The following is a 12,931-nucleotide window of genomic DNA, read 5'->3' as shown; positions in this document are numbered from 1 at the left end:
TCCAGACCCCCGTGTGGGGGGGTCCTATGACCAGAGATTGGGAACAACTGTATTTAGGCCCTTGGAGTTTCAGGGTGCTGTTCAGTATCTTACCTGTTCCTATGACTGCACTGTTCTGGACAGAGACCTCAGATGGTATTTTTGGAATATGCTGGAGCGGCTCTCCAAGTTCTTGTGGTTTAGTGGTTATCACGTTCGCCTAACACGTGAAAGGTTCTCGATTCGAAACCGAGCAGGAATATCTCGGATATATGTATAAAATCGACATCTTGCTGGAGACTCCCTGGAACCCTTCCAGACCTCAGGGTTATGGTCCTATGACCACAGTCCCACCACTCTCACTCACAGTCCCTAGGACTGCCCTGTTCTGGAAAGAGACCTCAGATGGTATTTCTGGAATCTTTAGAAGATAGTTTCCCAGTTCCTGTAGTGTAGTGGTTATCACGTTCGCCTAACACGCGAAAGGTCCTCGGTTCGAAACCGGGCAGGAACACCTCGGTTAAATATAAAATCCCGATTTTGCTGAATAATCACTGGAACCCTTCCAGGCCCCAGGCACCCGAGGGGTTCCTATAACCACAATTTCGGAACCATTGTGTGAGGCCTTGGAGTTTGAGCGTTTTGTGCAGTGTCTTAGCTGTTCCTAGGATTGCACTCGTCTGTAAAGAAACATCAGGTGTTTTTACTGGAATCTGCTGGAGCAACTATTTCAAGGCCCTCTAGCAGTTTCTCTACCGTAAGGACTATCATGTTCGAATCACACGTGAAAGGTCCTCGTTTCGAAGCCGGGAGGAAACGGAACTATATATATATATATATATACACACACACATTTTGCTGGAGAAGCTCTGGAATCCTTTTCTGACCCCAGACTCTCGGGGGGGTCCTATGACCAGAGCTTGGGAACCATTGTTTTAGCCCTGTTTGTTTGAGGGTGCTATTCATTATCTTAACTGTTCCTATGACTGCGCTGTTCCGGACAGAGACCTCAGGTGGTATTTTCCGGAATATGCTGGAGCAGATCTAACAGCTCTTGTAGTGTAGTGGTTATCACATTCGCCTAACACGCGAAAGGTCCTTGGTTTGTAAACCGGGCAGGAACACCTTGGTTAAATATAAAATCCCAGTTTTGCTGAATAATCACTGGAACCCTTCCATGCCCCAGCCACCCGAGGAGGTCATGTAACCACAATTTGGGAACCATTGGTTTGAGGCCTGGGAGTTTGAGCGTTGTGTGCAGTGTCTTAGCTGTTCCTAGGATTGCACTCATCTGTAAAGAAATATCAGGTGCTTTTACTGGAATCTGCTGGAGCAACTATTTCAAGGCCCTCTAGCAGTTTCTCTAGTGTAAGGGTTATCATGTTTGAATCACACGCGAAAGGTCCTCATTTCGAAGCCGGGAGGAAACGGAACGATATATATATATACACATACACACATTTTGCTGGAGAAGCTCTGGAATCCTTTTCTGACCCCAGACTCCCGGGGGGGTCCTATGACCAGAGCTTGGGAACCATTGTTTTAGCCCTGTTTGTTTGAGGGTGCTATTCAGTATAATAACTGTTCCTATGACTGCGCTGTTCTGGACAGAGACCTCAGGTGGTATTTCCGGAATATGCTGGAGCAGCTCTAACAGTTCCTGTAGTGTAGTTGTTATCACGGTCGCTTAACACGCGATTGGTCCTTGGTTCGAAACCGAGCAGGAATATCTGGGATATATGTATAAAATCCCAGTTTTGCTGAATAATCACTGGGACTCTTCCAGACCCTAGATCCCCGGATGTCCGATGACCATAGTCCCAACACTCTCGCTCACAGTCCCTAGTACTGCACTGTTCTGGACAGAGATCTCAGATGGTATTTATGGAATCTGCTAGAGTCACTTTCCCAGTTCCTGTAGTGTAGTGATTATCACGTTTGCCTAACACGCGAAAGGTCCTCGGTTCGAAACCGGGCAGGAACACCTTGGATAAATGTAAAATCTCTGCTTTACTGAACAATCACTGGAACCCGTCCAGGCCCCAGACACCCGAGGGGTCCTATGACCGCAATTTGGGATCCATTGTGTGAGGCCTGTGATTTTGAGCATTCTGTTCAGTGTCTTAGCCGGCCCCAGGACTGCACTCGTCTGTAAAGGAACGTCAGATGCTATATCTAGACTGTTCTGGACAGACACCTCAGATGGTATTTCTGTAATCTGCTGGAAAGTTTTCTAGTAACTGTAGTGTAGTGGTTATAACGTTTGCCTAACACGCGGAAGCTCCTCTGTTCGAAAACGGGCAGGAACCGCTTGCGCATATGAAACCTACACTTTCCTGGACATGCCCCGTAACCCTTTCTGGAGAGTCACTGGAATCACTCCAGGGGACGAATGACCACATCTTGCGAAATATTTTGTTAGGCCAGGGAGTTTGAGCATTCTGAGCAGTATCTTAGCTGTTCCTATGACTTCACTATTCTAGATGGAGACCTCAGATAGCATTTCCGGAATCTGCTGGAGCCGCTATTTGAAGGCGCTCTCACAGTTTTTCTAGTGTAGTGATTATCACGTTCGAATCACGCGCGAAAAGTCCTTGTTTCGAAGCCGGGAGGAAACAGAATGTGTATGTGTGTGTGTGTATTATATATATGTATATACATACATATGCACACACATTTTGCTGGAGATGCTCTGGAATCCTTTCAGACCCCAGACTCCCGCAGGGGGTCCCATTACCAGAACTTGGGAACCATTGTAATAGGCCTGTGTATTTCAGGGTGCTGTTCAGTATCTTCACTGTTCCTACGACTGCGCTGTTCTGGACAGAGACCTCAGATGGTATTTCCGGAATATGCCGGAGCTACTCTACCAGTTCCTATAGTGTAGTGGTTATCACGTTCGCCTAACACGCGAAAGGTCCTCGGTTCGAAACCGAGTAGGAACATCTTGGATGTATGTGTAAAATCCCCATTTTGCTGGAGACTCGCTGGAACCCTTCCAGACCCCAGACCCCCTGATCTCCTATGACCACAGTCCCACTACTCTCACTCACAGTCCGTAGGACTGCACTGTTCTGGACAGAGACCTCCGATGGTATTTCGGGAATCTGCTGGAGATACTTTCCTAGTTCCTGTAGTGTAGCGGTTATCACTTTTGCCTCAAATGCGAAAGGTCCTCTATTCGAAACCGGGCAGGAACAGCTTTGACATATAATATCCGTAATTTTCTGGAGAGTCACTGGAATCATTCCAGACTCCAGGGGACGAATGACCACGTTTTGCGAAATATTGTGTTAGGCCTGGGAGTTTGAGCATTTTGTGCAGGATCTTAGCTGTTCCTATGACTTCACTATTCTGGACAGAGACCTCGGATAGTATTTCCGGAATCTGCTGGAGCCACTATTTGAAGGTGCTCTCAAAGTTTATCTATTGTAGTGGTCATCACGTTTGACTCACACACGAAAGGTTCTCGTTTCAAAGCCAGGATGGAACAAAAAGCATATTTGTGTGTGTGTGTGTGTGTGTATATATATAAATACATACATACGCACACATTTTGCTAGAAACGCTCTGGAATCCTTTCAGACCGCAGACTCTCAGGGGGGGTCCCATGACCAGAGTTTGGGAACCCTTGTATTAGGCCTGTGTGTTTCAGGGTGCTGTTCAGTATCTTTGCTGTTCCTACGACTGCGCTGTTCTGGACAGAGACCTTAGATGGTATTTCCGGAATATGCTGGAACTTCTCTCCTAGTTCCTGTAGTGTAGTGGTTATCAAGTTCGCCGAACACGCGAAAGGTCCTCGGTTCGAAACCGAGCAGGAACATCTTGGATGTATGTATAAAATCTCCATTTTGCTGGAGACTCACTGGGACCCTTCCAGACCCCCGGATGTCCTATAACCACAGTCCCAACACTCTTGCTCACAGTCCGTAGGACTGCACTGTTCTGGACAGAGATCTCAGATGGTATTTCTGGAATCTGCTGGAGTCACGTCCCCGATTCCTGTAGTGTAGTGGTTATCAAGTTTACCCGACACGTGAAAGGTCCTGGGTTCGAAATCGGGCAGGAACACGTCAGATAAACGTAAAATCCCCGTTTTGCTGAATAATCACTGGAACCCGTCCAGGCCCCAGACACCCGAGGGGGTCCTATGACCGCAATTTGGGATCCATTGTGTGAGGCCTGTGAGTTTGAGCATTCTGTTCAGTGTCTTAGCTGTTCCTAGGACTGCACTCGTATGTAAAGGAACGTCAGATGCTATATCTGGACTGTTCTGGACGGACACCTCAGACGGTATTTCTGTAATCTGCTAGAGAAAGTTTTCTAGTAACTGTAGTGTAGTGGTTATAACGTTAGCCTAACACGCGAACGCTATCTCTGTTCGAAAACGAGTAGGAACCGCTTGCGCATATGAAACCTACACTTTCCTGGACATGCCCCGTAACCCTTTCTGGAGAGTCACTGGAATCACTCCAGGGGACGAATGACCACATCTTGCAAAATATTTTGTTAGGCCAGGGAGTTTGAGCATTCTGTGCAGTATCTTAGCTGTTCCTATGAATTCACTATTCTAGATGGAGACCTCAGATAGCATTTCCGGAATTTGCTGGAGCCGCTATTTGAAGGCGCTCTCACAGTTTTTCTAGTGTAGTGATTATCACGTTCGAATCACGCGCGAAAAGTCCTTGTTTCGAAGCCAGGAGGAAACAGAATGTGTATGTGTGTGTGTGTATTATATATATATGTATATACATACATATGCACACTCATTTTGCTGGAGATGCTCTGGAATCCTTTCAGACCCCAGACTCCCGCAGGGGGTCCCATGACCAGAACTTGGGAACCATTGTAATAGGCCTGTGTGTTTCAGGGTTCTGTTCAGTATCTTCACTGTTCCTACGACTGCGCTGTTCTGGACAGAGACCTCAGATGGTATTTCGGGAATATGCCGGAACCATTCTACCAGTTCCTATAGTGTAGTGGTTATCACGTTCGCCTAACACGCGAAAGGTCCTCGGTTCGAAACCGAGTAGGAACATCTTGGATGTATGTGTAAAATCCCCATTTTGCTGGAGACTCACTGGAACCCTTCCAGACCCCAGACCCCCTGATCTCCTATGACCACAGTCCCACTACTCTCACTCACAGTCCGTAGGACTGCACTGTTCTGGACAGAGACCTCCGATGGTATTTCGGGAATCTGCTGGAGATACTTTCCTAGTTCCTGTAGTGTAGCGGTTATCACTTTTGCCTCAAATGCGAAAGGTCCTCTATTCGAAACCGGGCAGGAACAGCTTTGACATATAATATCCGTAATTTTCTGGAGAGTCACTGGAATCATTCCAGACTCCAGGGGACGAATGACCACGTTTTGCGAAATATTGTGTTAGGCCTGGGAGTTTGAGCATTTTGTGCAGGATCTTAGCTGTTCCTATGACTTCACTATTCTGGACAGAGACCTCGGATAGTATTTCCGGAATCTGCTGGAGCCACTATTTGAAGGTGCTCTCAAAGTTTATCTATTGTAGTGGTCATCACGTTTGACTCACACACGAAAGTTTCTCGTTTCAAAGCCAGGATGGAACAAAAAGCATATTTATGTGTGTGTGTGTGTGTGTGTATATATATAAATACATACATACGCACACATTTTGCTAGAGACGCTCTGGAATCCTTTCAGACCGCAGACTCTCAGGGGGGTCCCATGACCAGAGTTTGGGAACCCTTGTATTAGGCCTGTGTGTTTCAGGGTGCTGTTCAGTATCTTTGCTGTTCCTACGACTGCGCTGTTCTGGACAGAGACCTTAGATGGTATTTCCGGAATATGCTGGAACTTCTCTCCTAGTTCCTGTAGTGTAGTGGTTATCACGTTCGCCTAACACGCGAAAGGTCCTCGGTTCGAAACCGAGCAGGAACATCTTGGATGTATGTATAAAATCTCCATTTTGCTGGAGACTCACTGGGACTCTTCCAGACCCCCTGATGTCCTATAACCACAGTCCCAACACTCTTGCTCACAGTCCGTAGGACTGCACTGTTCTGGACAGAGATCTCAGATGGTATTTCTGGAATCTGCTGGAGTCACGTCCCCGATTCCTGTAGTGTAGTGGTTATCAAGTTTACCCGACACGTGAAAGGTCCTGGGTTCGAAATCGGGCAGGAACACGTCAGATAAACGTAAAATCCCCGTTTTGCTGAATAATCACTGGAACCCGTCCAGGCCCCAGACACCCGAGGGGGTCCTATGACCGCAATTTGGGATCCATTGTGTGAGGCCTGTGAGTTTGAGCATTCTGTTCAGTGTCTTAGCTGTTCCTAGGACTGCACTCGTATGTAAAGGAACGTCAGATGCTATATCTGGACTGTTCTGGACGGACACCTCAGACGGTATTTCTGTAATCTGCTAGAGAAAGTTTTCTAGTAACTGTAGTGTAGTGGTTATAACGTTAGCCTAACACGCGAACGCTATCTCTGTTCGTAAAACGAGTAGGAACCGCTTGCGCATATGAAACCTACACTTTCCTGGACATGCCCCGTAACCCTTTCTGGAGAGTCACTGGAATCACTCCAGGGGACGAATGACCACATCTTGCGAAATATTTTGTTAGGCCAGGGAGTTTGAGCATTCTGTGCAGTATCTTAGCTGTTCCTATGACTTCACTATTCTAGATGGAGACCTCAGATAGCATTTCCGGAATTTGCTGGAGCCGCTATTTGAAGGCGCTCTCACAGTTTTTCTAGTGTAGTGATTATCACGTTCGAATCACGCGCGAAAAGTCCTTGTTTCAAAGCCAGGAGGAAACAGAATGTGTATGTGTGTGTGTGTATTATATATATATGTATATACATACATATGCACACACATTTTGCTGGAGATGCTCTGGAATCCTTTCAGACCCCAGACTCCCGCAGGGGGTCCCATGACCAGAACTTGGGAACCATTGTAATAGGCCTGTGTGTTTCAGGGTTCTGTTCAGTATCTTCACTGTTCCTACGACTGCGCTGTTCTGGACAGAGACCTCAGATGGTATTTCCGGAATATGCCGGAACCACTCTACCAGTTCCTATAGTGTAGTGGTTATCACGTTCGCCTAACACGCGAAAGGTCCTCGGTTCGAAACCGAGTAGGAACATCTTGGATGTATGTGTAAAATCCCCATTTTGCTGGAGACTCACTGGAACCCTTCCAGACCCCAGACCCCCTGATCTCCTATGACCACAGTCCCACTACTCTCACTCACAGTCCGTAGGACTGCACTGTTCTGGACAGAGACCTCCGATGGTATTTCGGGAATCTGCTGGAGATACTTTCCTAGTTCCTGTAGTGTAGCGGTTATCACTTTTGCCTCAAATGCGAAAGGTCCTCTATTCGAAACCGGGCAGGAACAGCTTTGACATATAATATCCGTAATTTCCTGGAGAGTCACTGGAATCATTCCAGACTCCAGGGGACGAATGAACACGTTTTGCGAAATATTGTGTTAGGCCTGGGAGTTTGAGCATTTTGTGCAGGATCTTAGCTGTTCCTATGACTTCACTATTCTGGACAGAGACCTCGGATAGTATTTCCGGAATCTGCTGGAGCCACTATTTGAAGGTGCTCTCAAAGTTTATCTATTGTAGTGGTCATCACGTTTGACTCACACACGAAAGGTTCTCGTTTCAAAGCCAGGATGGAACAAAAAGCATATTTATGTGTGTGTGTGTGTGTGTGTATATATATATATAAATACATACATACGCACACATTTTGCTAGAGACGCTCTGGAATCCTTTCAGACCGCAGACTCTCAGGGGGGTCCCATGACCAGAGTTTGGGAACCCTTGTATTAGGCCTGTGTGTTTCAGGGTGCTGTTCAGTATCTTTGCTGTTCCTACGACTGTGCTGTTCTGGACAGAGACCTTAGATGGTATTTCCGGAATATGCTGGAACTTCTATCCTAGTTCCTGTAGTGTAGTGGTTATCACGTTCGCCTAACACGCGAAAGGTCCTCGGTTCGAAACCGAGCAGGAACATCTTGGATGTATGTATAAAATCTCCATTTTGCTGGAGACTCACTGGGACTCTTCCAGACCCCCTGATGTCCTATAACCACAGTCCCAACACTCTTGCTCACAGTCCGTAGGACTGCACTGTTCTGGACAGAGATCTCAGATGGTATTTCTGGAATCTGCTGGAGTCACGTCCCCGATTCCTGTAGTGTAGTGGTTATCAAGTTTACCCGACACGTGAAAGGTCCTGGGTTCGAAATCGGGCAGGAACACGTCAGATAAACGTAAAATCCCCGACTTGCTGAATAATCACTGGAACCCGTCCAGGCCCCAGACACCCGAGGGGGTCCTATGACCGCAATTTGGGATCCATTGTGTGAGGCCTGTGAGTTTGAGCATTCTGTTCAGTGTCTTAGCTGTTCCTAGGACTGCACTCGTATGTAAAGGAACGTCAGATGCTATATCTGGACTGTTCTGGACGGACACCTCAGACGGTATTTCTGTAATCTGCTAGAGAAAGTTTTCTAGTAACTGTAGTGTAGTGGTTATAACGTTAGCCTAACACGCGAACGCTATCTCTGTTTGTAAAACGAGTAGGAACCGCTTGCGCATATGAAACCTACACTTTCCTGGACATGCCCCGTAACCCTTTCTGGAGAGTCACTGGAATCACTCCAGGGGACGAATGACCACATCTTGCGAAATATTTTGTTAGGCCAGGGAGTTTGAGCATTCTGTGCAGTATCTTAGCTGTTCCTATGACTTCACTATTCTAGATGGAGACCTCAGATAGCATTTCCGGAATTTGCTGGAGCCGCTATTTGAAGGCGCTCTCACAGTTTTTCTAGTGTAGTGATTATCACGTTCGAATCACGCGCGAAAAGTCCTTGTTTCGAAGCCAGGAGGAAACAGAATGTGTATGTGTGTGTGTGTGTATTATATATATATGTATATACATACATATGCACACACATTTTGCTGGAGATGCTCTGGAATCCTTTCAGACCCCAGACTCCCGCAGGGGGTCCCATGACCAGAACTTGGGAACCATTGTAATAGGCCTGTGTGTTTCAGGGTTCTGTTCAGTAGCTTCACTGTTCCTACGACTGCGCTGTTCTGGACAGAGACCTCAGATGGTATTTCCGGAATATGCCGGAACCACTCTACCAGTTCCTATAGTGTAGTGGTTATCACGTTCGCCTAACACGCGAAAGGTCCTCGGTTCGAAACCGAGTAGGAACATCTTGGATGTATGTGTAAAATCCCCATTTTGCTGGAGACTCACTGGAACCCTTCCAGACCCCAGACCCCCTGATCTCCTATGACCACAGTCCCACTACTCTCACTCACAGTCCGTAGGACTGCACTGTTCTGGACAGAGACCTCCGATGGTATTTCGGGAATCTGCTGGAGATACTTTCCTAGTTCCTGTAGTGTAGCGGTTATCACTTTTGCCTCAAATGCGAAAGGTCCTCTATTCGAAACCGGGCAGGAACAGCTTTGACATATAATATCCGTAATTTTCTGGAGAGTCACTGGAATCATTCCAGACTCCAGGGGACGAATGAACACGTTTTGCGAAATATTGTGTTAGGCCTGGGAGTTTGAGCATTTTGTGCAGGATCTTAGCTGTTCCTATGACTTCACTATTCTGGACAGAGACCTCGGATAGTATTTCCGGAATCTGCTGGAGCCACTATTTGAAGGTGCTCTCAAAGTTTATCTATTGTAGTGGTCATCACGTTTGACTCACACACGAAAGGTTCTCGTTTCAAAGCCAGGATGGAACAAAAAGCATATTTATGTGTGTGTGTGTGTGTGTATATATATAAATACATACATACGCACACATTTTGCTAGAGACGCTCTGGAATCCTTTCAGACCGCAGACTCTCAGGGGGGTCCCATGACCAGAGTTTGGGAACCCTTGTATTAGGCCTGTGTGTTTCAGGGTGCTGTTCAGTATCTTTGCTGTTCCTACGACTGCGCTGTTCTGGCCAGAGACCTTAGGTGGTATTTCCGGAATATGCTGGAACTTCTCTCCTAGTTCCTGTAGTGTAGTGGTTATCACGTTCGCCTAACACGCGAAAGGTCCTCGGTTCGAAACCGAGCAGGAACATCTTGGATGTATGTATAAAATCTCCATTTTGCTGGAGACTCACTGGCACCCTTCCAGACCCCCGGATGTCCTATAACCACAGTCCCAACACTCTTGCTCACAGTCCGTAGGACTGCACTGTTCTGGACAGAGATCTCAGATGGTATTTCTGGAATCTGCTGGAGTCACGTCCCCGATTCCTGTAGTGTAGTGGTTATCAAGTTTACCCGACACGTGAAAGGTCCTGGGTTCGAAATCGGGCAGGAACACGTCAGATAAACATAAAATCCCCGTTTTGCTGAATAATCACTGGAACCCGTCCAGGCCCCAGACACCCGAGGGGGTCCTATGACCGCAATTTGGGATCCATTGTGTGAGGCCTGTGAGTTTGAGCATTCTGTTCAGTGTCTTAGCTGTTCCTAGGACTGCACTCGTATGTAAAGGAACATCAGATGCTATATCTGGACTGTTCTGGACGGACACCTCAGATGGTATTTCTGTAATCTGCTGGAGAAAGTTTTCTGGTAACTGCAGTGTAGTGGTTATAACGTTAGCCTAACACGCGAAAGCTATCTCTGTTCGAAAACGAGCAGGAACCGCTTGCGCATATGAAACCTACACTTTCCTGGACATGCCCCATAACCCTTTCTGGAGAGTCACTGGAATCACTCCAGGGGACGAATGACCACATCTTGCGAAACATTTTGTTAGGCCAGGGAGTTTGAGCATTCTGTGCAGTATCTTAGCTGTTCCTATGACTTCACTATTCTGGACGGAGACCTCGGATAGTATTTCCGGAATCTGCTGGAGCCACTATTTGAAGGCGCTCTCACAGTTTATCTATTGTAGTGGTCGTCACGTTTGACTCACACACGAAAGGTTCTCCTTTCAAAGCCAGGATGGAACAAAATGCATATTTATGTGTGTGTGTGTATATATATACATACATACATACGTAAACATTTTGCTAGAGACGCTCTGGAATCCTTTCAGACCGCAGACTCCCAGGGGGGTCCCATGACCAGAGTTTGGGAACCATTGTATTAGGCCTGTGTGTTTCAGGGTGCTGTTCATTATCTTTGCTGTTCCTACAACTGTGCTGTTCTGGACAGAGACCTTAGAATGTATTTCCGGAATATGCTGGAACGTGTCTCCCAGTTCCTGTAGTGTAGTGGTTATCACGTTCGCCTCACAGGCGAAAGGTCCTCGATTCGAACCCGAGCAGGAACATCTTGGATGTATGTATAAAATCTCCATTTTGCTGGAGACTCACTGGGACCCTTCCAGACCCCCGGATGTCCTATAACCACAGTCCCAACATTCTTGCTCACAGTCCGTAGGACTGCACTGTTCTGGACAGAGATCTCAGATGGTATTTCTGGAATCTGCTGGAGTTACGTCCCCGGTTGCTGTAGTGTAGTGGTTATCAAGTTTACCTGACACGTGAAAAGTACTGGGTTCGAAATCGGGCAGGAACACGTCAGATAAACGTAAAATCACCGTTTTGCTGAATAATCACTGGAACCCGTCCAGGCCCCAGACACCCGAGGGGGTCCTATGACCGCAATTTGGGATCCATTGTGTGAGGCCCGTGAGTTTGAGCATTCTGTTCAGTGTCTTAGCTGTTCCTAGGACTGCACTCGTATGTAAAGGAACATCAGATGCTATATCTGGACTGTTCTGGACGGACACCTCAGATGGTATTTCTGTAATCTGCTGGAGAAAGTTTTCTGGTAACTGCAGTGTAGTGGTTATAACGTTAGCCTAACACGCGAAAGCTATCTCTGTTCGAAAACGAGCAGGAACCGCTTGCGCATATGAAACCTACACTTTCCTGGACATGCCCCATAACCCTTTCTGGAGAGTCACTGGAATCACTCCAGGGGACGAATGACCACATCTTGCGAAATATTTTGTTAGGCCAGGGAGTTTGAGCATTCTGTGCAGTATCTTAGCTGTTCCTATGACTTCACTATTCTGGACGGAGACCTCGGATAGTATTTCCGGAATCTGCTGGAGCCACTATTTGAAGGCGCTCTCACAGTTTATCTATTGTAGTGGTCGTCACGTTTGACTCACACACGAAAGGTTCTCCTTTCAAAGCCAGGATGGAACAAAATGCATATTTATGTGTGTGTGTGTGTATATATATACATACATACATACGTAAACATTTTGCTAGAGACGCTCTGGAATCCTTTCAGACCGCAGACTCCCAGGGGGGTCCCATGACCAGAGTTTGGGAACCATTGTATTAGGCCTGTGTGTTTCAGGGTGCTGTTCATTATCTTTGCTGTTCCTACAACTGTGCTGTTCTGGACAGAGACCTTAGAATGTATTTCCGGAATATGCTGGAACGTGTCTCCCAGTTCCTGTAGTGTAGTGGTTATCACGTTCGCCTCACAGGCGAAAGGTCCTCGATTCGAACCCGAGCAGGAACATCTTGGATGTATGTATAAAATCTCCATTTTGCTGGAGACTCACTGGGACCCTTCCAGACCCCCTGATGTCCTATAACCACAGTCCCAACATTCTTGCTCACAGTCCGTAGGACTGCACTGTTCTGGACAGAGATCTCAGATGGTATTTCTGGAATCTGCTGGAGTTACGTCCCCGGTTGCTGTAGTGTAGTGGTTATCAAGTTTACCTGACACGTGAAAAGTACTGGGTTCGAAATCGGGCAGGAACACGTCAGATAAACGTAAAATCACCGTTTTGCTGAATAATCACTGGAACCCTTCCAGGCCCCAGACACCCGAGGGGGTCCTATGATCGCAATTTGGGATCCATTGTGTGAGGCCCGTGAGTTTGAGCATTCTGTTCAGTGTCTTAGCTGTTCCTAGGACTGCACTCGTATGTAAA

At 47.0% G+C, this 12,931-nt stretch overlaps 14 non-coding genes across 14 annotated transcripts; all 14 read left to right on the top strand.

Moving 5' to 3' along the window:
- The first annotated feature begins 420 nt into the window (after positions 1-420).
- Positions 421-493, top strand: trnav-aac (transfer RNA valine (anticodon AAC)). The gene has a single exon. It is a non-coding gene; the product is annotated as a tRNA-Val (tRNA).
- A 536-nt stretch (positions 494-1,029) lies between these two features.
- Positions 1,030-1,103, top strand: trnav-aac (transfer RNA valine (anticodon AAC)). The gene has a single exon. It is a non-coding gene; the product is annotated as a tRNA-Val (tRNA).
- Positions 1,104-1,635: 532 nt separating this feature from the next.
- Positions 1,636-1,708, top strand: trnav-aac (transfer RNA valine (anticodon AAC)). The gene has a single exon. It is a non-coding gene; the product is annotated as a tRNA-Val (tRNA).
- A 182-nt stretch (positions 1,709-1,890) lies between these two features.
- On the top strand, positions 1,891-1,963 carry trnav-aac (transfer RNA valine (anticodon AAC)). Its single transcript has one exon. It is a non-coding gene; the product is annotated as a tRNA-Val (tRNA).
- An 888-nt stretch (positions 1,964-2,851) lies between these two features.
- On the top strand, positions 2,852-2,924 carry trnav-aac (transfer RNA valine (anticodon AAC)). Its single transcript has one exon. It is a non-coding gene; the product is annotated as a tRNA-Val (tRNA).
- An 805-nt stretch (positions 2,925-3,729) lies between these two features.
- On the top strand, positions 3,730-3,802 carry trnav-aac (transfer RNA valine (anticodon AAC)). Its single transcript has one exon. It is a non-coding gene; the product is annotated as a tRNA-Val (tRNA).
- A 1,142-nt stretch (positions 3,803-4,944) lies between these two features.
- Positions 4,945-5,017, top strand: trnav-aac (transfer RNA valine (anticodon AAC)). Its single transcript has one exon. It is a non-coding gene; the product is annotated as a tRNA-Val (tRNA).
- Positions 5,018-5,823: 806 nt separating this feature from the next.
- Positions 5,824-5,896, top strand: trnav-aac (transfer RNA valine (anticodon AAC)). The gene has a single exon. It is a non-coding gene; the product is annotated as a tRNA-Val (tRNA).
- A 1,143-nt stretch (positions 5,897-7,039) lies between these two features.
- trnav-aac (transfer RNA valine (anticodon AAC)) lies at positions 7,040-7,112 on the top strand. The gene has a single exon. It is a non-coding gene; the product is annotated as a tRNA-Val (tRNA).
- Positions 7,113-7,922: 810 nt separating this feature from the next.
- trnav-aac (transfer RNA valine (anticodon AAC)) lies at positions 7,923-7,995 on the top strand. Its single transcript has one exon. It is a non-coding gene; the product is annotated as a tRNA-Val (tRNA).
- A 1,145-nt stretch (positions 7,996-9,140) lies between these two features.
- Positions 9,141-9,213, top strand: trnav-aac (transfer RNA valine (anticodon AAC)). Its single transcript has one exon. It is a non-coding gene; the product is annotated as a tRNA-Val (tRNA).
- Positions 9,214-10,017: 804 nt separating this feature from the next.
- On the top strand, positions 10,018-10,090 carry trnav-aac (transfer RNA valine (anticodon AAC)). The gene has a single exon. It is a non-coding gene; the product is annotated as a tRNA-Val (tRNA).
- Positions 10,091-11,226: 1,136 nt separating this feature from the next.
- On the top strand, positions 11,227-11,299 carry trnav-cac (transfer RNA valine (anticodon CAC)). Its single transcript has one exon. It is a non-coding gene; the product is annotated as a tRNA-Val (tRNA).
- A 1,138-nt stretch (positions 11,300-12,437) lies between these two features.
- On the top strand, positions 12,438-12,510 carry trnav-cac (transfer RNA valine (anticodon CAC)). The gene has a single exon. It is a non-coding gene; the product is annotated as a tRNA-Val (tRNA).
- Positions 12,511-12,931: the final 421 nt, after the last annotated feature.

Source organism: Lampris incognitus, chromosome 8 (assembly GCF_029633865.1).
Source record: "Lampris incognitus isolate fLamInc1 chromosome 8, fLamInc1.hap2, whole genome shotgun sequence".
Taxonomy (NCBI): domain Eukaryota; kingdom Metazoa; phylum Chordata; class Actinopteri; order Lampriformes; family Lampridae; genus Lampris; species Lampris incognitus.
This window is presented reverse-complemented; position numbering and strand designations above follow the sequence as displayed.